General features: G+C 39.3%; 1 pseudogene; it reads right to left on the bottom strand.

The window, feature by feature from the left end:
- Positions 1-459: 459 nt before the first annotated feature.
- LOC107771412 (uncharacterized) lies at positions 460-20770 on the bottom strand (annotated as a pseudogene).
- Positions 20771-21522: the final 752 nt, after the last annotated feature.

Raw genomic sequence — 21522 nt, forward strand, 5'->3', positions numbered from 1 at the left:
CTGTCAATGATCCATTAAGCGGGTGAGCACCTCCACTCGGTCACTTCCCCTTGGTCGTTCATAAAGTTGGGAATGGATATCATCAGCCCCCTCCCTGCGGGGCGAGGTAACGTAAGATTTCTTTTGGTTTTAACTGACTATTTTTCTTAATGGGTAGAAGCAGGAGCATTCGCCCAGATACGCGAACAGGAAGTGATCGCCTTCATATGAAAAAATATTGTGTGCCGCTTCGGCCTCCCCAAAAAAGATCAATTGCGACAACGGACTTCAATTTACTGGAAAAAAAGGTCGCCAAATTGTAAGGGTAAGTTTGAGCCCAAAAACTAACGTTAAGGGCATTTATGGCCCAATAGATGAAAGGAGGGCAAAATTGAGCCATTTTTAATACCTTAGGGGTATTTTTGGCCTTTTTTCCGTTCATTTATTAATTTAGCCTATTTTGACCTGTCTGAATTCAGCTCAACTCGTCCATTTGACACCCCTAGATAATAACAAGCTATTTAGAGAATTGATACTAACTTGCAGACACTTCTTCAATTGTATCCCTCTTAATGATCTACAAGTTTTCACCATAGCCTGAATGCCATCTGTTGTCACTCTTTCACAAAAATCCAAGTTTAATTTCAATAGGCGAGAACATCTGCTCCCAATCACGGCCAGGCCTTCGTCGTTTATTACTGAACCAACTGCACTTACTACCTCAACATTAGGTAATTCTGAACCTTCTCCGATATGTTTAATCAATGGACATTTCTCAAACTGCAAGTTCCTTATCTGATTGCATACCTCAAGAATTGAAGCAATACCTGCCTCTGTAAGACTTAGACATGAGGACACATCAAGAATCTCCATATTGGGGCACGTTAAAGCAACTTTTGTGAGAGCGTCATCATCCATATACGAATTATCTTGGGTTCTTCACACCATTATGAAAAGGATCCTTCGTCCCCAAACCAGTATTTCCCATGTTAATTGCTTATAGTAAAGGACAATTTCTTGCAAGTGTGAAGAACGTCGAAATGGTCAATCTCTTACAACCACTGACATCAATGGTAACTAGACTCTGTAGATATTTGGATAAATCATTCATAGACTCATCGCTCAAGAAATTTACTTGAACTAGAGTTAAGTACTTTAGTGATTGGTATGCACACAGAAGCAAAGAGATACCAGATAATGTGAAATTTATGCACCAACAAATTGAAATCCTGGATAGAGGGAGAGAAGACATGGCCATCAACAAGTGGAATTCATCTGAAATCATCGAACTGGTAACATTCAACGTCTGCAAAGCTCGGCGACAAGTAGCTAAACATTCAAAACCAGAGTTTGATCGAGGAAAGTGAATCTCGGACACTGAAATCCAACTCAAAGCAGTACAACTACGTAGTATAGAAAGGACACCTTTTGAAGTTATCAGAGGGCAATCCTCAACCTCAATGCCTTGTAAATTCAAACAATTCTTAGACAGAGCAACAAGGGACCTATCAGTATAGGTCAAAATATGCCTCAATGGGATTTAGCATGGAGTAGTATTATGGAAAGTGATGTAGCCGAGGTCGACTGGTGGACAGCGGGGCTCGTAGCCGGGCGGTCAATAACGGCCGAAGTCAAGTATCAAGGACGGCACTAACGGCTAGTTTTTGTAATAGGATATTTAAGGGAATACTCCATTGAATATTCTATGTACTGATACTTTTAGGTTTGACTGGGATATGTCCTATATAAAGTGAAAAAGAGATAAGGGGAAAGGGCAGGTAATATTTTTCTTTCTAATAAGAGCACTTTTACACTCTCTCTAGAAAAAATACAAAAACTACATTTCTAATAAGATTCTACCATCCATTATTCCAGACTTTTCCATTAGATCTGAAAATAGTTCCAATATTCTAGGATTTGTTTGTCACTCATCGCTGTCAGAAAGAAGAATCATCCACCTCATTCGATATTAGGTGAATCATTCTCCTTATTTACGTTAATGATATTTTTGTTATTTATTGCTTGATATTCTTCCATCATTACCCCTCTTGAAATATTAAATGTACACTGCATTTAACCCCTCACCAACGCTATCCTGCGTTGCTTGTGTTAGCTAGTTATAAATCCAGGGATATTAATATCAACTAGGCTTAATCCCTCATTACATAAAATTAATTAGTTTAATCGAAGATTTATACTTTTTAGTCAAATAATTTGGCGCCGTCTGTGGGGAATTCCTAGTTAAATTTTTAGTTTCTCCTAGATCTATAACTAGCATAGTTTACAAAAGAAAAAAGAAAGAGAGCAAAGTTTCTTTTTCCTTGTACACACGGATCTGACATGGCAGATAATGGAGAAGAAAAGACGAAGGCAGTGGCCGATCTCACCACCAATCACTTGAACACCATTAATGAGGTTTCTAAAACAAAAGGCGAGGATATAACGCCCAACGCCTCCCCCAGGCGAGTTGGGTCGCCCCTCCCTTACGGCAGTATCACAAAATCCCGCGGTAAAGGAGCTTCCACGTCAACGACGGAAGAGGCGCCACCAGTAGTAAAAAAAACTACTCGAGGCTTGGCTAACAAACACGCTAACCAGCACCCTCAACAAACCCGCCTAGGAGGCAGCTAGAGAAAACGCAAGGACTAACATTACACTGACAGCGGCCGAGCAGCACGACCCTCTCCCTCCAGTAATAGGTATCACTCACAATGTTAATAATGCAAGTGACAACACCCTCACAGCCATTCTGAGGAAGATGGAAGAAATAGAAAATGAGAACAAAATGCATCAGGACCAAATGAGAGAGCACCAAGAAAGAGTCAACAAATTACCGGATGCCCCAAAACTCTTGCCAAAAAGAGATTCTGGTCGGTTCGTTGAGTCCCCATACAGTGATGAAGCCACCCCAAAAATCATGTGACTCACTATGTCACTGCGGTAAAAGGCAATGATCTCGCCAAAGAACAAGTATCCTCCATCTTGTTGAAAAAGTTCGGCAAGACCCTCACTGGAGGAGCATTAACTTGGTATTCACAACTACCAGCACGTTCCATCGAAACGTTCGAAGAGATGGCCAACAAGTTCGTAACGGCCCATGATGGGGCCAAAAAGGCGGAGGCAAGAGTGCACGATATATTTTCCATCAAACAATCGTCAGGAGAGGGATTGAGGGACTTCATCGCTCAATTCAACCGAGTAAGGATGACCTTACCGAATGTATCAAAAGGAATGGCTGTAGCAGCTTTCCAAAACGGGCTGAACAGGAATGGCTCAAGGGCAACCAGAAAATTATTAAGTCAGCTTATGAAATATCCTCTAACAACTTGGGATAAAATACACAATGCCTACTGTGTCGGGGTCCGTGCAGACGAAGATGACCTGAATGGGCCAACTCATCAGTTGACCTCTGTGCAGGCCGAATCCAGGAAAGAACGAATAAATGATGCAAGGAGGGATCTTGCAGCTCTACGACCCAACCGAGAAAGGCATCAACCATACATCAGAAGCGCCATCATGCCCCCTCCCGCCACGAAGAGGGCCTCACTGGAACGAGAGAGATATGCCCCCTTTATTATCCGCTCACAATTTTTGTGTGTCACCCTTAGAAATAGTCTACGCATTGGAGAAGCTAGGACCAAAAGTAAAGTGGCCATAAAAGATGAGGTCAGACCCAAGCACCAGAAAGTCAAACGCCATTTGCGAGTTCCACTAAGAGCGAGGTCACAAAACTGAGGATTGCATCGCCCCAAGGCAGGAGGTCGTAAACATGCTTCACCAAGGTCACCTCAAAGAATTGCTAAGCGACCGAGGAAAGACCAACTTTTCCCGAGGACATGAACTACACCAGGGACCGCTGAAACCACCCTCACTGACTCTCACCATTCAAATGATCATCAGAGGCGGCGGCGACACTTCGATCAACAACGTAAAGTTCACCACAACCCACAAGCTCAAACGGTCGATCACTCACGAACGGTATGACGAACTCGAAGAAAGTATCATCTTTGATAAGTCAGATACCCACAGTTTGGTTTTCCCTCACTATGATGCCCTTTTATCATTTTACGAATATTAGATACAGAAGTAAGACGCATTATGGTGGACGTTGGGAGCGGCGCGTACATTATCCATCCTCGAGTACTTGCACAAATGAAACTCAAGGATAAGATAGTGTCGTGTTGTATCACGCTAACAGGATTTAACAATGCAGTTGAACGAACGTCTGGAGAAATCACACTCCCCGTCCTAGCCGTCGGTGTCACTCTTGAAATCACATTCCACATCATGGACCAGGATACGACATACAACGCCATAATATGCCGACCGTGGATACATGCCATGAGAGTCATCCCCTCCAGCTTGTACCAAGTTATCAAATTTCCAACCCCATAGGGAATATTCAGCATACGAGAAGAACAACGCACATCTAGAGAATGCTACCGCATCGCCTTGGATTGTACGACCACCCAATAAATGAAGGGCAAAACAAAATAGGCATAGCAATTAACAAGGTCGAGGTCGAGCTGTGATGAAAGAGAGGACGTCATCAGAGATCCCGAATGTGATGACCAAAAATGTTATCTTTAAATTTAATAATTTATTATGTGTTCTAAGACCTCAAAAAGCACTATTTATCATTCCTCGACTTGCGTGCGCAGTCCGTAAAATTTTTCGAAAATTTTTCAGGTGAAAAATGAATTAAAATGTGAATTAGAGTTTTAAAACTCAACTGAGTTGACTTTGGTCAATATTTTTAGCAAACAAACTCGGATCAGTGTTTTGATAGTTTTGGTAGGTCTGTATCGTGATTTGGGACTTAGGCGTATGCCCGGAATCAAATTCTGAGGTCTCTAGCCCAAGATATAGAATTTTGATGAAAAATTTAAAGTTTAAGTTCAAATAGTGACCGGATGTCGAATTATGTGCAAATGACCCCAGAATAGAATTTTGATGATTCCAACAGTTTCGTATGGTGATTTTGGACTTAGGAGTGTGATCGTAATTTTATTTGGAAGTCCGTAGTGGAATTAGGCTTGAAATAAGAAAGTTGAATTTTTGGAAAGTTTGACCGAGGGGTTGACTTTTTGATATCGGTGTCGAAATCCGATTCTGAAAATTTTTATAGCTCAGTTATTTTATTTATGACTTGTGTGCAAAAATTGAAGTCATTCCGAATTGATTTGATGTGTTTCGACACAAGATATAAAATTTGAAAGTTCAAAGTTCATTGATTTTGGTTTGAGGTGCGATTTGTCGTTTTGATGTTGTTTGATGTAGTTTGAAGCCTCGACTAAGTTCGTATGGTATTTTTGGACATGTTGGAATAATTGGTTAAGGTCCCGAGGGTCTCGGGTAGATTTCGGAAGGTAAACGGAATGGATTTCGGACAAAGAGTGCTGGAAATTTCTGTTGCAGAAATTTCGTGCGTGGAGCCAACTTTGGAAGTTTATATCTCACTATTCATAAGGAATCAGAACATTTTCAAAACATGAAAGTTGTAGTCATTTGATTATAGTTTCCAGAAAGTTAAACCATTTATTATTTGAACATTTGTACAGAAAGTTATGACGGATTGAATGAAGGCTAGTAGAGCAGTTTCGCCAAAAATTCTGATGCATGGAGCCGGCTTTGGGAGCTTATATCTCGCAATTCATAAGGAATCAGAAAAGTTGCAAAACATGAAAGTTGTAGTCGTTGGATTCTAGTTTTCAGAAAGTTAAACATTCATTATTCGGACATTTGTACAAAAAGTTATGACGGATTGAATGAAAGCTAGTAGAGTAGTTTCGCCAGAAATTCTGATGCATGGAGCCGACTTTGGGAGCTTATATCTCGCAATTCATAAGGAATCAGAAAAGTTGCAAAACATAAAAGTTGTAGTCGTTGGATTCTAGTTTCAGAAAATTAAACCATGCATCATTTGGACATTTGTACATAAAGTTATGACGTATTGAAGGAAGGCTGGTAGAGCAGTTTCTGGTGGACTTTTAGTGACGAAAAATGGACTTTTAGTGACGGAAAATGGACTTTTAGTGACGGATTGGCAGAAACTTAAGGACCAAAAATGGTCATTTCATTCATTTCGTTTTGGATTTTTAGAGCACGGTTCTTGGGCGATTTTTGGACGATTTTCACCGAAAAACATTGGGGTAAGTGTTTCTTATCCTATATTGATTATATTTCATGATTCCATACTCATTTACATCATGAATCCGTGAATTTATGGAAGAAAAATCAAGATTTTTGCAAAATCTTCCAAAAAAAAAACAATTAAGATTTGGAAGTCGAGTTGTTATCGGATTTTGGTAAAATTGGTATGGGTGGACTCGTAATTGAATGGTTTGTCAGATTTTATAAGTTTCGCCGGATTCCGAGATGTGGGCCCCACGGGCAAATTTTGAGCTAATTTCGAATTTTAATGAAAATGTAATATTTTCTTATGAAATTGATTACTATAATTTTTGTTGACTGTATCGAAATAATAATGACTAAATACGAGTCGATCGGAGTCGAAAAATCGAGAAAAAAGTATAATACTTGGTTAAATTGGAGCAAGTCGAGGTAAGTGACATGTCTAACCTTGTGTGGGGGAAATTTCTCCTAAGATTGGTATTGATGTGATTATTGAAATGTATTGAAAGTCGTGTGCACGAGGTGACGAGTGTGTACACGGGCTAAATTGCGAAAGATTATATTTTTAAATTGTGTAGATCACTGTTGCGCATTTATTAAATTATTTTATCTTGTTATATTCTTCATCATTGATCTGAGATATATACTTCAAATTTGTTTGATCTTTTCTTACTAATTATTTTACATGTTTAGTTGAAACTTGGTTTCTTTTATTCTGTGCATTATTTGAAGGTTGATTTTCTTTAAATTAAATATTATTAATATGAAATATTTGATATTTTTAAACTTGATATTGAAGCAACGTAGTAAAGATTTTGAAATATTATTTTTCTAAATTATTTACTCCTGAATATTTTTATACTCATTGTGACGGAGCCGTGAGCTCTTTATTGTGGAAGAATATTATTGTTGAATTATTTTGACATGAGCCGTGATCTTTATTGTTAAAAATTATTATTATTGAATTATTTTGACATGAGCCGTGAGCTCTTTATTGTGGCAAACTATTATTGATGATTTATTTTGGCATGAGCCGTGAGCTCTTTATTGTGGAAAAATATTATTGTTGAATTATTTTGGCAAGTTAAATTATTTGAGTACTTGAGGTGCAAATTATGATATATTGTGATATTGATACGCATGCGGTGGTATAAGGTCTGGGTGTTGAAATGCATGCGGTGAGATAAGGGTGGCTTGATACGCGTGGCTAGTAGGGGTGACTACTAGAAGTAATGCGGTGTGATAAGGGTGGCTAAAATGCGGGATGCTATTTCGGAAAAAAATATTTTTTTTAAAATAAATTGTGAAGGCTCCCGCGGTGATATAAGAAAATGAGATATTGTGAATTTATTTATGATTTGGAACTATGAGGCGGTACCTCGGGAGTGCCCTTGTTGATATTGATTTATGATCGTAGTTGCCTTTGATTATTGTTATGATTTTCTTAAAGTTGAAAAGAATTCGGTTTTGTTTCAACGAGGTATTTATTTGCCATTATTTGATGTAATTAAATGTGACATACTACTTGATTCATTTTCATTGTCATTTTATCTTATAATATTATTAAAATATTTTACCATGCCATTATTTATTTTCTAGCAGGGCCTGACCTGACCTCGTCACTACTCTACCGAGGTTAGGTTTGGCACTTACTGGGTACCGCTGTGGTGTACTCATACTACGCTTCTGCACATCTTTTTGTGCAGATCCAGGTACATCTTATCAGACCACGCATCAGTAAACTAGCTATACGAGGGGACTTCGAAGTATATCTACCAGCGTCCGCAGACTCCGGAGTCCCCTTCTATCTTACTATGTTGTCTTCCTTATTTGCTTTAGACTCTGATGTATAGAGACATAAAGAATAAATTCTTAGAAGCTTGTGACTTATTTATACCGGGTTTTGGGAGTTAAAATTGTTTGAATTGTAGTTTATTTATTTAAGATATTTATTATTATTCTGCATTGATAGGCTTACCTAGTCTTAGAGACTAGGTGCCATCACGACATCCTACGGAGGGAATTTGGGATCGTGACAAGTTGGTATCAGAGCACTAGATTCATAGGTGTTATGAGTCACAAGCAGGTTTAGTAGAGTCTTGCGGATCGGTACGGAGACATCTGTACTTATCTTCGAGAGGCTATGGAACTGTTAGGAAATATTCACTTCTTTGACTCCTTATCGTGCGGCATTGATTTAGCTTGAAACATATATCTTATATTCCTTTGTATCCACTCGTGTATGACATTGCGCACTTGGTATCAGTTGTGTGTCGACGGTTCCTAATGCCATATATGGACTATGAGGGAGCCAGAGATGCTCAAACATTGCCTCAACGTGTGGTTCCAACTGAAGATGCGGACGTATTGAAAGATCACCTAGTGAATCATGCGGGGTTGCAACGGACGTTGGCATCTGGTTGATTTATACAAGTTGTGAAGGTTATTATTATGGATCATCGGACATTGTGACCTATGACTTTGCGCTGAGTGGGGGGAGTCCACTATCAATGGGTAGATTACGGGGTCATGTATTATATCAGTTTTGGCCTGAAATGTATATATGTGGTACTGAAAGGTTCCCTAAAATTTACACATGCTTAAGACCTGAGATTTTGTGGAGGATAAGGTTAGGACTTGCGGTATGTACGCCTCCTTAATAATCCTATACTTCAATATCAAAGGAGTTATAGAAACAACTCTAAATTTGTAGAAGGTCTACTCAGCGTGGACGTCACTGTTGCGGATTTTGGGGTGCTTCGGAGTAAGTACACTTGTTGACGAGAGTCTGGACTATGTGGTTCATGACAAGATTTGTCTGTATGGAGCTCTACTTTTATGATCGTTGTGTATAAATAGGGGTAAGGGTTACCCCAAAGAAGAGTCGAAGAGTATGTTTAGAAATTGGTCAGCTCAACAGTGTAGAGTCAGTATAACAAAAGAAGAAATTCGCCTTGGGAGAGATAATTCTCCACCGGTGTTCGTGGCAAGCCTATGAAGAGAGCAGACCAGCCAATGCAATACCGCCCACTTGGCTCAGTTCTCAGAAACGCTTTTGAAAGAGTTTGTTTTCTGGACTCTCCGTAATGCGTGGCGCATAGGGCTTGAACGGTTGCATCATGTCACCATTGACGATGTCAGAATATGCCATCAAGTTCAATAAGTTAGCTCATCATACTCCTACTTTGCTTCCTACAGCCAGAGGGCGAGTCCATAGACTCATTAAAGGACTTAATTATAATCGTAAAATTTTGTACGACTCGGGAGCTACAAGCTGATACTTCATTTCTGCTAGTTATACAAATTACCAAAATATTAGAATGTGTTCGAGGTGAGGAAAAGGAAACTAAGGAGACCAAGCCGTCTCAAGGTTCTGGGGGATTCGGTGGATTCTACTCTGCAAGTATAAATCACTATGGAGGGGGCTCGGGCAGTCTGCCAGCCCAGTCCGCACATCGAATTACTCGGGGTGCTCCAGTAAGTTCTTTTAATGCACCACCGACATGAGTTCCTACAATGGTTATTCCAGCTATCTGGCACAGACTCAATATGAGCAGCCTAACCCGCAAAAGGGTTGTTATGAATACGGTGATACTAGGCACATCATGAGAAAAATTGTCAAAAACTTGGGAGAGACTTATTTCATCAAAGCACTCAGGCTACGTGCCCCATTGCAGTTACTACACCACCCACACGACCAGTTAGGGGTGGAGGATAAGCGGGTAAAAGGCGTCCTAGAAGTGGAGACCCAGCCGTTGATATATTTGTTTTACGGTATGGCAGAGGTCGCTACATCAGATGGTGTCGTTACAGGTACGACCTCGATTTAATATAAAGGAATAATTTCCTTAAGTTGATTCGATTCTCAATATCGAAACGAGTCTTCCTATTATGCTCCACTTATGAGTGAGCTTCATAATTCTATAATCTACTTATGTGTTTACCCCTATTGGGAGATTTTATGGAGATAACTACGCCTATCATTTTGTGTTGGTCACTAATAAAAGCTGCGAGGCTAGATGTGGCTTTCTGTTACTCATTTCGGTAAATTTTGATGTAAATTCAGAATAATTAATTGTAAATTATGAATTATATGCCCTACCGGTGTGGGGTTCATTATGTATTGTGATTTGGTGTAACCGAATTATTTAAAAGGAGAAAATGGAAATTTTCAATTGGCACGATGTGCATATTACTTGTGATTCAGAACTGAGGACGAGATCCTCACATTTTTATATAAATTGATATGTTTAAACAGGGCTACGGGCTGCAGTGGAAGTTATATAAGGACGAGATCCTTGTGAGAAAAATTCTTGTGTTTAAGTTCTCCCTTATGAAATTAAATTTGTACTATATTACTAATAGGGAGTCATGCCTGTTAGGCTTATTTGAAAATTTTATATGAAATTCTCTATGCATACTTGCCAATTTTGTGTTGTAATTATTGAGTTTTAACCTATGAGATAGGTTCCCGCCCAGGTGGCCTTAAATGTGACTCGTTAATTCGGATAACTAATTATGAGGTCTTCATGCCTCGCATCTAGTTATCAGTATTGTGAAGGTTTGCAATAAGATTTTTGTTAACATGAAGTTAATTGACGATTTTGTAATTGATTATGAACAACTATTTAGACCAGATTGACCCAGAAGGGTGCTCCATTCAGATGGACCGAGAAATGTGAGGAGAGCTTCCAAAAGCTCAAGACAACTTTGACTACAGCCCCAATGTTGGTATTACTTATATGTTCAGGGTCTTATACTGTGTATTGTGATGTGTCGCGTATTGGTCTCGGCACAATGTTGATGTAAGATAATAGGGTGATTGCCTATGTGTCCCGACAGTTAAAGGTACATGAGAAGAATTATCCGGTCCATGACCTTGAGTTAGCAGCTATTGTTCATGCCTTAAAGATTTGGCGGCATTATTAGTACGGTGTCCATTGTGAGGTCTACACCGATCATCGTAGTCTATAGCATCTATTTAAACATAATGATCTTAATTTGCGGCAGCAGAGGTGGTTGGAGTTGCTTAAGGATTATGACATCACCATTCTCTATCATCCTGGGAAGGCCAATGTAGTGGCCGATGCCTTGAGTCATAAGGCGAAGAGTTTGGGCAGCTTAGCATATTTACTGGTAGCAAAGAGGCCTTTGGCCTTGGATATTCAAGCCTTGGCCAACCAGTTTGTCAGATTGGATGTTTCCGAGCAGAGTCGAGTTTTGGCTTGTGTGGTTTCTCAGTCTTCTCTTTATGATCGTATCAGGGAGCGTCAGTTTGATGACCCCTATTTGCTGGTCCTTAAGGATACAGTTCAGTACGGTGATGCCAAAGAAGTTGCAATTGGAGATGACGGTGTATTACGGATGCAAGGCAGGCTATGTGTGCCTAATGTAGATGGTTTTCGTGAATTGATTCTCCAGGAGGCTGATAATTCGCGGTACTCCATACATCCGGGTCAGGACTTGAGGCAATATTATTGGTGGAGGAAGATGAAGAAAGACATAGTGGAGTATGTAGCTCGGTGTCTAAATTGTCAACAAGTGAAATATGAGCATCGATGACCGAGTGGATTGCTTCAGAAGTTAGTGATTCCAGAATGGAAATGGGAGAGGATCACTATGGATTTCGTTGTTTGGCTCTCATGGACTCAGAGGAAGTTCAATGCAGCTTGGGTGATTGTGGATAGATTGACCAAGTCAGCTCATTGCAATCCTATAATGACTACCTACTCTTCCGAGCAGTTGGCTCGAATCTATATTCGCGAGATTGTCAGATTTCATGGCATACCGGTATCTATCATCTCTGACCGGGGTACGCAGTTTACATCACGGTTCTAGAGGGCAGTACAACGTGAGTCGGGTACTCGGGTGGAGTTGAGTACAATATTTCACCCTCAGACAGACGGGCAGTCCGAACGCACTATTCAGATACTGGAGGATATGCTTCGTGCGTGTGTGATAGATTTTGGGGGTGCTTGGGATCAGTTCTTACCACTTGCGTAGCTTGCTTACAACAACAGTTGTCAGTCAAGCATTCAGATGGCTCCGTATGAGGTCTTGTATGGTAGGTAGTGCCAGTCCCCAGTGGGTTGGTTCAAACCGGGCGAGGCTAGGCTATTGGGTACAAACTTGCTTCAGGATGCCTTGGAAAAGGTTAAGTTGATTCGGGATTGACTTCGTACAGCCCAATCTAGACAGAAGAGTTATGCGAATCGGAAGGTTCGTGATGTTGCATTCATGGTTGGTGAGCGGGTATTGCTCTAGGTTTCGCCTATGAAGGGTGTGATGAGGTTCGGGAAGAAGGGCAATTTGAGCCCTAGGTATATTAGACTTTTTGAGATTCTTGAGAGAGTTGGAGAGGTGGCTTACAAACTTGCACTACCACCTAGTCTCTTTGCCGGTCATCCGGTATTCCATGTTTCCATGCTTCGGAAATATCACGGCGATCCGTCTCATGTGTTAGACTTCAATTCGGTTCAGTTGGACAAGGATCTATCTTATATTGAGGAACCAGTGGCTATTTTGGATAGGCAGGTTCGAAAGCTGAGGTCAGAACATTGCTTCCGTGAAGGTTCAGTGGAGGGGTCATCCGGTCGAGGAGGTGACTTGGGAGACCGAGCATGATATGCGCAGCTGTTATCCACACTTATTCACCAGCTTAGGTACTTTTTCTAACTCCGTTCGAGGACGAACGTTTGTTTTAGAGGTGGAGAATGTGATGACCCAAAATGTCATCATTAAATTTAATAATTAATTATGTGTTCTAAGACCTCGAAAAGCACTATTTATTATTCCTCGACTTGTGTGCGCAGTCCGTAAAATTTTTCGAAAACTTTTCAGGTGAAAAATGAATTAAAATGTGAATTAGAGCTTTAAAACTCAACTGAGTTGACTTTGGTCAATATTTTTAGCAAATAGACTCGGATCAGTATTTTGACAGTTTTGGTAGGTCTGTATCGTGATTTGGGACTTAGGCGTATGCCCGGAATCAAATTCCGAGGTCCCTAGCCCGAGATATGGAATTTTGATGAAAAATTTAAAGTTTAAGTTCAAATAAAGACCGGATGTCGAATTATGTGCAAATGAGTCCGGAATAGAATTTTGATGATTCCAACAGCTCCGTATGGTGATTTTGGACTTAGGAGCGTGATCGAAATTTTATTTGGAAGTTCGTAGTGGAATTAGGCTTGAAATGCCGAAAGTTGAATTTTTGGGAAGATTGACCGAGGGGTTGACTTTTTGATATCGGGGTCGAAATCCGATTCTGAAAATTTTCATAGCTCAGTTATATCATTTATGACTTGTGTGCAAAAATTGAAGTCATTCCGAATTGATTTGATGTGTTTCGACACAAGATATAGAATTTGGAAGTTCAAAGTTTATTGATTTTGATTTGAGGTGCGATTTATCGTTTTGATGTTGTTTGATGTAGTTTGAAGCCTCGACTAAGTTCGTATGGTATTTTTGGACATGTTGGAATAATTGGTTAAGGTCCCGAGGGTCTCGGGTAGATTTCGGAAGGTAAACGGAATGGATTTCGGACAAAGAGTGCTGGAAATTTCTGTTGCAGAAATTTCGTGCGTGGAGCCAACTTTGGAAGTTTATATCTCACTATTCATAAGGAATCAGAACATTTTTGAAACATGAAAGTTGTATTCATTTGATTATAGTTTCCAGAAAGTTAAACCATTCATTATTTGGACATTTGTACAGAAAGTTATGACGGATTGAATGAAGGCTAGTAGAGCAGTTTCGCCAGAAATTCTGATGCATGGAGCCGGCTTTGGGAGCTTATATCTCATAATTCATAAAGAATCAGAAAAGTTGCAAAACATAAAGTTGTAGTCGTTGGATTCTAGTTTCCAGAAAGTTAAACCATTCATTATTGGGACATTTGTATAAAAAGTTATGACGGATTGAATGAAGGCTAGTAGAGCAGTTTCGCCAGAAATTCTGATGCATGGAGCCAATTTTGGGAGCTTATATCTCGCAATTCATAAGGAATCAGAAAAGTTGCAAAACATAAAAGTTGTAGTCATTGGATTCTAGTTTTCAGAAAATTAAACCATGTATCATTTGGACATTTGTACATAAAGTTATGATGTATTGAAGGAAGGCTGGTAGAGCAGTTTCTGGTGGACTTTTAGTGGCAAAAAATGGACTTTTAGTGACGAAAAATGAACTTTTAGTGACGGAAAATGGACTTTTAGTGACGGATTGGTAGAAACTTAAGGACCAAAAATGGTCATTTCATTCATTTCGTTTTGGATTTTTGGAGCACGGTTCTTGGGCGATTTTTGGGCGATTTTCACGGGAAAACATTGGGGTAAGTGTTCCTTATCCTATATTGATTATATTTCATGATTCCATACTCATTTACATCATGAATCCGTGAATTTATGGAAGAAAAATCAAGATTTTTGTAAAATCTTCCAAAAACAAAAATTTAAGATTTGGAGGTCGAGTTGTTATCGGATTTGGGTAAAATTGGTATGGGTGGACTCGTAATTGAATGGGTTGTCGGATTTTATAAGTTTCGCCGGATTCAAAAATGTGGGCCCCACGGACAAATTTTGAGCTAATTTCGGATTTTAATGAAAGTGTAATATTTTCTTATGAAATTAATTACTATAATTTTTGTTGACTGTATCGAATTAATTAAGACTAGATACGAGTCGATCGGAGTCGAAAAATCGAGAAAAAAGCATAATACTTGGTTAAATTGGAGCAAGTCGAGGTAAGTGACTTGTCTAACCTTATATGGGGGAAATTTCCCCTAGGATTGGTATTAATGTGATTATTGAAATGTGTTGAAAGTCGTGTGCACGAAGTGACGAGTGTGTACACGGGCTAAATTGCGAAAGATTATGTTTTTAAATTGTGTAGATCACTGTTGCGCATTTATTAAATTATTTTATCTTGTTATATTCTTCATCATTGATCTGAGATATATACTTCAAATTTGTTTGGTCTTTTCTTACTAATTATTTTACCTGTTTAGTAGAAACTTGGTTTCTTTTATTCTGTGCATTATTTGAAGGTTGATTTTCTTTAAATTAAACATTATTAATATGAAATATTTGACATTTTTAAACTTGATATTGAAGCAACGTAGTAAAGATTTTAAAATATTATTTACCAAAATTATTTACTCCTGAATATTTTTATACTCATTGTGAAGGAGCCGTGAACTCTTTATTGTGGAAGAATATTATTGTTGAATTATTTTGACATGAGCCGTGATCTTTATTGTGGAAAAATATTATTGTTGAATTATTTTGACATGAGCCGTGAGCTCTTTATTGTGAAAAAATATTATTGATGAATTATTTTTGACATGAGCTGTGAGCTCTTTATTGTGGCAAACTATTATTGATGATTTATTTTGGCATGAGCCGTGAGCTCTTTATTGTGAAAAAATATTGTTGTTGAATTATTTTGGCAAGTTAAATTATTTGAGCACTTGAGGTGCAAATTGTGATATATTGTGATATTGATACGCATGCGGTGGTATAAGGTCTGGGTGTTGAAATGCATGCGGTGAGATAAGGGTGGCTTGATACGCGTGGCTAGTAGGGGAACTACTAGAAGTCATGCGGTGTGATAAGGGTGGCTAAAACGCGGGATGCTATTTCGAAAAAAATATTTTCTTTAAATAAATTGTGAAGGCTCCCGCGGTGATATAAGGAAATGAGATATTGTGAATTTATTTATGATTTGGGACTACGAGGCGGTACCTCAGGAGTGCCCTTGTTGATATTGATTTATGGCCGTAGTTGCCTTTGATTATTGTTGTGATTTTCTTAAAGTTGAAAAGAATTCTGTTTTGTTTCAACGAGGTATTTATTTGTCATTATTTGATGTAATTAAATGTGACATACTACTTGATTCATTTTCATTGTCATTTTATCTTATAATATTGTTTAAATATTTTACCATGCCATTATTTATTTTCCAGCAGGGTCTGACCTGACCTCGTCACTACTCTACCGAGGTTAGGCTTGGCACTTACTGGGTACCGCTGTGGTGTACTCATACTACGCTTCTGCATATCTTTTTGTGCAGATCCAGGTACATCTTATCAGACCACGCATCAGTAAATTAGCTATACGAGGAGACTTCGAGGTATATCTGCCAGCGTCCGCAGACTCCGGAATCCCCTTCTATCTTACTATGTTGTCTTCCTTATTTGCTTTAGACTCTGATGTATAGAGACATAAAGAATAAATTCTTAGAAGTTTGTGACTTATTTATACCGGGTTTTGGGAGTTAAAATTGTTTGAATTGTAGTTTATTTATTTAAGATATTTATTATTATGCCGCATTAATAGGCTTACCTAGTCTTAGAGACTAGGTGCCATCTCGACCACGTTCAACTTGATGATAACGACCACAGCAAGAAAGCCTACATCGATTGCAAGCTTCAAGAACCAGGTAAATTCCGTCAATTCTTAACTGCTAACGCAGACTTATTTGATGTTTCCCATGCAGATATGCCAGGTATCCAGAAAGAGATCGCCACACATAAGTTGAACGTCGACCCATTCCACCCCCCGGTGAGGCAGGTTAGGCGGAAGTTCAATTCCACAATAAATGATGAAGTCCACGAAGAGGTCGAAAAACTACTGGAAAATGGCTCTATCAGGGAGTCAAAATACCCCCAATGGAAATGTGGTCATGGTGAAAAAGAAAAACGGGAAGTAGCGAATGTGCGTAGACTTTACAGATTTGAATAAAGCATGCCCCAAAGATTCATTCCCGTTACCCCATATCGACCAGCTCATTGGCGCAACGTACGGGCATGAATTTCTAAGCTTCTTAGACGCCTACTCAGGCTGCAATCAGATCCTCATGGAAGAGGAAGATCAGGAGAAGACCACTTTCATCACCCATCAAGGGACGTACTGCTACAAAGTTATGCCTTTCGGACTGAAAAACGCAGGGGCGACATACCAAAGGTTGGTGACCAAAATGTTCAAAGATCAACTCGGCAAGACTATGGAAGTCTATATAGACGATATGCTGGTCAAGTCCAAAAGGAAAGAAGATCACATCGGCCACTTGAAAGAAGCCTTCGATATACTCAAGCGAGACTGGATGAAACTAAATCCTGAAAAATGTGTATTCGGCGTGACCTAAGGAAAATTCTTGGGTTTTCTAGTATCACAGCGAGGTATCGAGGTCAACCCCGACAAAATCAAAGCCATAGAAGGAATACCAGAGTACTTAACCACCAAAAAACAGGTTCAGAGGCTGGCTGGCTGTATCGCCACCCTATCAAGATTCATTTCACGATCAACCGACAGATGCCACAAGTTTTTCGGCGTACTCAAAAATGACAACGGCCTCCAGTGGACCTCTGAGTGCGCCCAAGCCCTGAAGGAGTTAAAGGCTTACCTGCCATCACCACCATTGCTTTCCAAAGCGGAGCCTGGGGAGCGTCTCCTCGTCTACCTTGCCGTATCTAAAGTGGCGATGAGTGCGGTCCTGGTCCGAGAAGATAAAGGTACGCAATCTCCCATCTATTACATTAGCAAAACCTTAGTCGATGCCGAAACGAGGTACCCCACCTCGAAAAATTGGCCCTGGCCTTGGTCGTAGCTTTACAAAAGCTTAGACCCTACTTCCAGTGCCACCCCATCTCGGTAGTCACAACTTTCCCCTAGAGAAGTATCTTGCATAAGCCCGAGCTATCGGGCCGGTTAGCCAAATGGGCCATAGAATTAAGTGAGCATGATATAACATATCAACTGCGAATGGCGATAAAATCACAAGTCCTCGCCGACTTCGTCGCCGGCTTCAGAGCAAAAATAATGCCCAAACACAAGATCTATGGATTTCGTACACCGACGACGCTTCTAATGCGTCAGGGTCCGGACTGGGACTTGTACTCGAAGTCCCAACAGGCGAAGTAATTCGCCAGTCCATAAGGTGCCCGGACATGACTAACAACGAGGCCTAATATGAGGCTGTGATTGCAGGATTAAGGCTAGCACTCAAGTATGGAGCAAGACGGGTCATACTACGCTGCGACTCTCAACTCATTGTCAACCAAATCGCAGGGACTTTCCATATCAAAGAGCAAAGGTTACAAAAATACCAGGCCGAGATCTGCAAACTACTGTCCGAGTTCGACAAGTGCCAGCTCGACCAGATTCCTTAATCACAAAACATCGAAGCAGACGGCCTCGCCAAATTAGCAGCAGCCACTAAAAGTATGACCGGACAAAGAAACGTGGTCACCCTCTTCCACTCATCAATAGATCAAATTGAGGTAAGGACCATAAATCTAACTTGGGACTGGCGCAACCGTATTATTACATACTTGCAGGATGGCATACTCCAAGATGATAAAAACGAAGCCAAGAAGCTTCGGATGCAAGCAGCCAGGTACAACATCATTCACTACGACATATACAAGAGAACGTATGGCGGCCCCCTAGCGAAATGGTTAGGCCCGAATCAAATGCGGCATGTCCTAGAAGAAGTCCACGAAGGCCACTGCGGAGCTCATTCCGGCAATCAAGCTTTGGTCAGATATCTCATACGAGCAGATTACTAGTGGCCCACTATGAAAAAAGAGGTCGCGGACTTCGTGAAAAAATGCGAGCAATGCCAAAAATACGCCCCAATGATCCATCAAGTGGGCGAGCACTTCCACTCGGTCACTTCCCCTTGGCCGTTCATCAAGTGGGGAATGGACATCGTCGGCCCCCTCCCTGCGGGGCGAGGTAACGTACGATTTCTTTTGGTTTTAACTGACTATTTTTCTAAATGGGTAGAAGCAGGAGCATTCGCCCAGATACGCGAACAGGAAGTGATCGCCTTCATATGGAATAACATTATGTGCCGCTTCGGCCTCCCCAAAGAGATCAGTTGCGACAACAGACCCCAATTTACTAGAAAAAAGGTCGTCGAACTAACTGTATAGGTCAAAATCCGCCTCAATGGGATTTAGCATGGAGTGGTATTATAAAAAGTGATGTGGCCGAGGTCGACTAGTGGACAGCGGGGCTCGTAGTCGGGCGGTCAATAACGGCCGAGGTCAAGTATCAAGGACGGCACTAACGGCTAGTTTTTGTAATAGGATATTTAAGGGAATATTCCACTGAATATTCTATGTACTAATACTTTTAGGGTTGATTGGGAATATGTCCCATATAAAGAGAAAAAAAGATAAGGGGAAAGGGTATGTAATATTTTTCTTTCTGATAGGAGCACTTTTTAAGAAAGACTCTCTCTAGAAAAAATACAAACGCTACCTTTCTAATAAGATTCTACCATCCATTATTCCAGACTTTTCCATTAGATCTGAGAATAGTTCCAATATTCTAAGATTTGTTTGTCACTCATCACTGTCAGAAAGAAGAATCATCCACCTCATTCGATATTGGGTAAATCATTCTCCTTATTTACGTTAATACCATTTATTGTTATTTATTGCTTGATATTCTTCCATCATTACCCCTCTTGAAATATTAAATGTACACTGCATTTAACCCCCTACCAACGCTATCCTACGTTGCTTATGTTAGCTAGTTATAAATCCAGGGATATTAATATCAATTTAATCCCTCATTACATAAAATTAATTAATTTGGTCAAACGATTCCCAGGAACATTAATCATACGCAAATTCCTCAAATTCACTAATAAAACCTCAATCCCAGAATCAGTTACGGCCAAATCACTAGGGTTAATATGTTCAGGATAGGAATTAACATCCGTACTTGAATAACTACAAACAAACTCTTCCAAAAACGGAAACGACTATGATATAGCATACAAATCAAGGTCATGCAAAAGAGCGAGTACACTTCAAAACCCTCAAAAAACCCTTCAATTTACGGCCCAATTCCTTCAACCCGTTGACGGGTAACTGTTTCTAATTAGAGATATCAAGTTGTTCGACATTGGATGTATAGGGGGAGACATAATTGGCAAGGTTAAGGACAACAAGATCAAGGTCACCTTGGAAATTACTAAGATCAATGGAGATAAAATGCGAAAAACGGTGAATGAGTTTATATATGGTACCGTTTATGAGAAGAGTGGAGTCAAGTAGAAACAAATGGTGACGTAGACGATTGGTGAGAGCAAGAAATCTCTTGCAAACCAAAGAAAATGATTCCAAGTCAAATGGGTGACGGAGACGATTGAATATCAGTTCCCAACATTCTTCAGGCAGATTTTCCGCCATTGGTTTCAACTAGTTTTGGAGTTGAGGCTACTTTTACTTATTGCTGAAGTGGGTCCTCTTATCAGTGGGCCAGCCAGGAACTATTGGGTTTGATTCAGTCCTGAGGGAACTTTTCCAGTTCCGGTAAGTACAGAAGATGTGGGCCAATATATAGGCCATTGTATTGATTGATTGATACATGGGATTTTTACCTAATTATACTATATTAGAAACTTAATTACCTATTTTTTTTATATTTTATAGTTTTTAATAAGTATCTAGATTTTTTTTATAAATTATGTAGATTGCTCATTAAAAGGCTCCCACCCCATTATTAGTGCATTCAATTAAGTGATTCAATTACATCATTTTCTTTCTTTTTTTCCCTCTCCTCTTCTCTCTCCTTCTTTTTTTTTACATCAAAATCTCTTAATTTAGCCCAGAATTTGTATCTTCTCTCCTCCCACCATTGCTGACAGCTTTATATTATTAAAAAATCATCAATTGTATCATTCTTTTGCTGGTAGATTGGACAACGATGAAAATGAAGAAATATTCAAGAATTGTATGATAACTGTATCATAATTGTATTTGAATTGTATCAGATACATCAATGCCTAAAATATAATTGTATCATATTTGTATCATAATTGTATCTAACTTGTATATAGTGCATTAATACCCAAAATAATATCTGGTACAATACTAATAATTTAATACTAATATACAATTATCATATCTGTGATACAAATTGTGAAATTCGTCACGAATTCACAACTGCTCGTAACAATATACAATGAATATACAACTATCATACATTTATAATACAATTCCTTCAACAATTATGATACATATATAATTATAATACAATCGTGATACATTTCTGAAAAATTGTGATACAATTATGATCTTCATCTTCTTCAAATTTCAATCACAACTCTACACTAAAAATCTAATATAATCATACTATAATTGTATTAGTATTATATCAAGTATTATTTTGGGTATTGATGTATCATATACAAGTCACATACAATAATAAAGATTTTAGAAAGAAAGAAAACAAGATTCAAATCTTACCCACAACTTGATTCTAGAGGAGTATTCCGAATTTCGTCAGCATTGTATCAATAAGAAAGAGAAATTTTGGGTGATTAGTAAAAAAGAGAAAAATGGGGTTTGAAAAGCTTTGAAAAAGGGAAAAGGAAAAGAATGGTTAATTTTGGGGG

This window comes from Nicotiana tabacum, chromosome 4 (assembly GCF_000715075.1).
Source record: "Nicotiana tabacum cultivar K326 chromosome 4, ASM71507v2, whole genome shotgun sequence".
Taxonomy (NCBI): Eukaryota; Viridiplantae; Streptophyta; class Magnoliopsida; order Solanales; family Solanaceae; genus Nicotiana; species Nicotiana tabacum.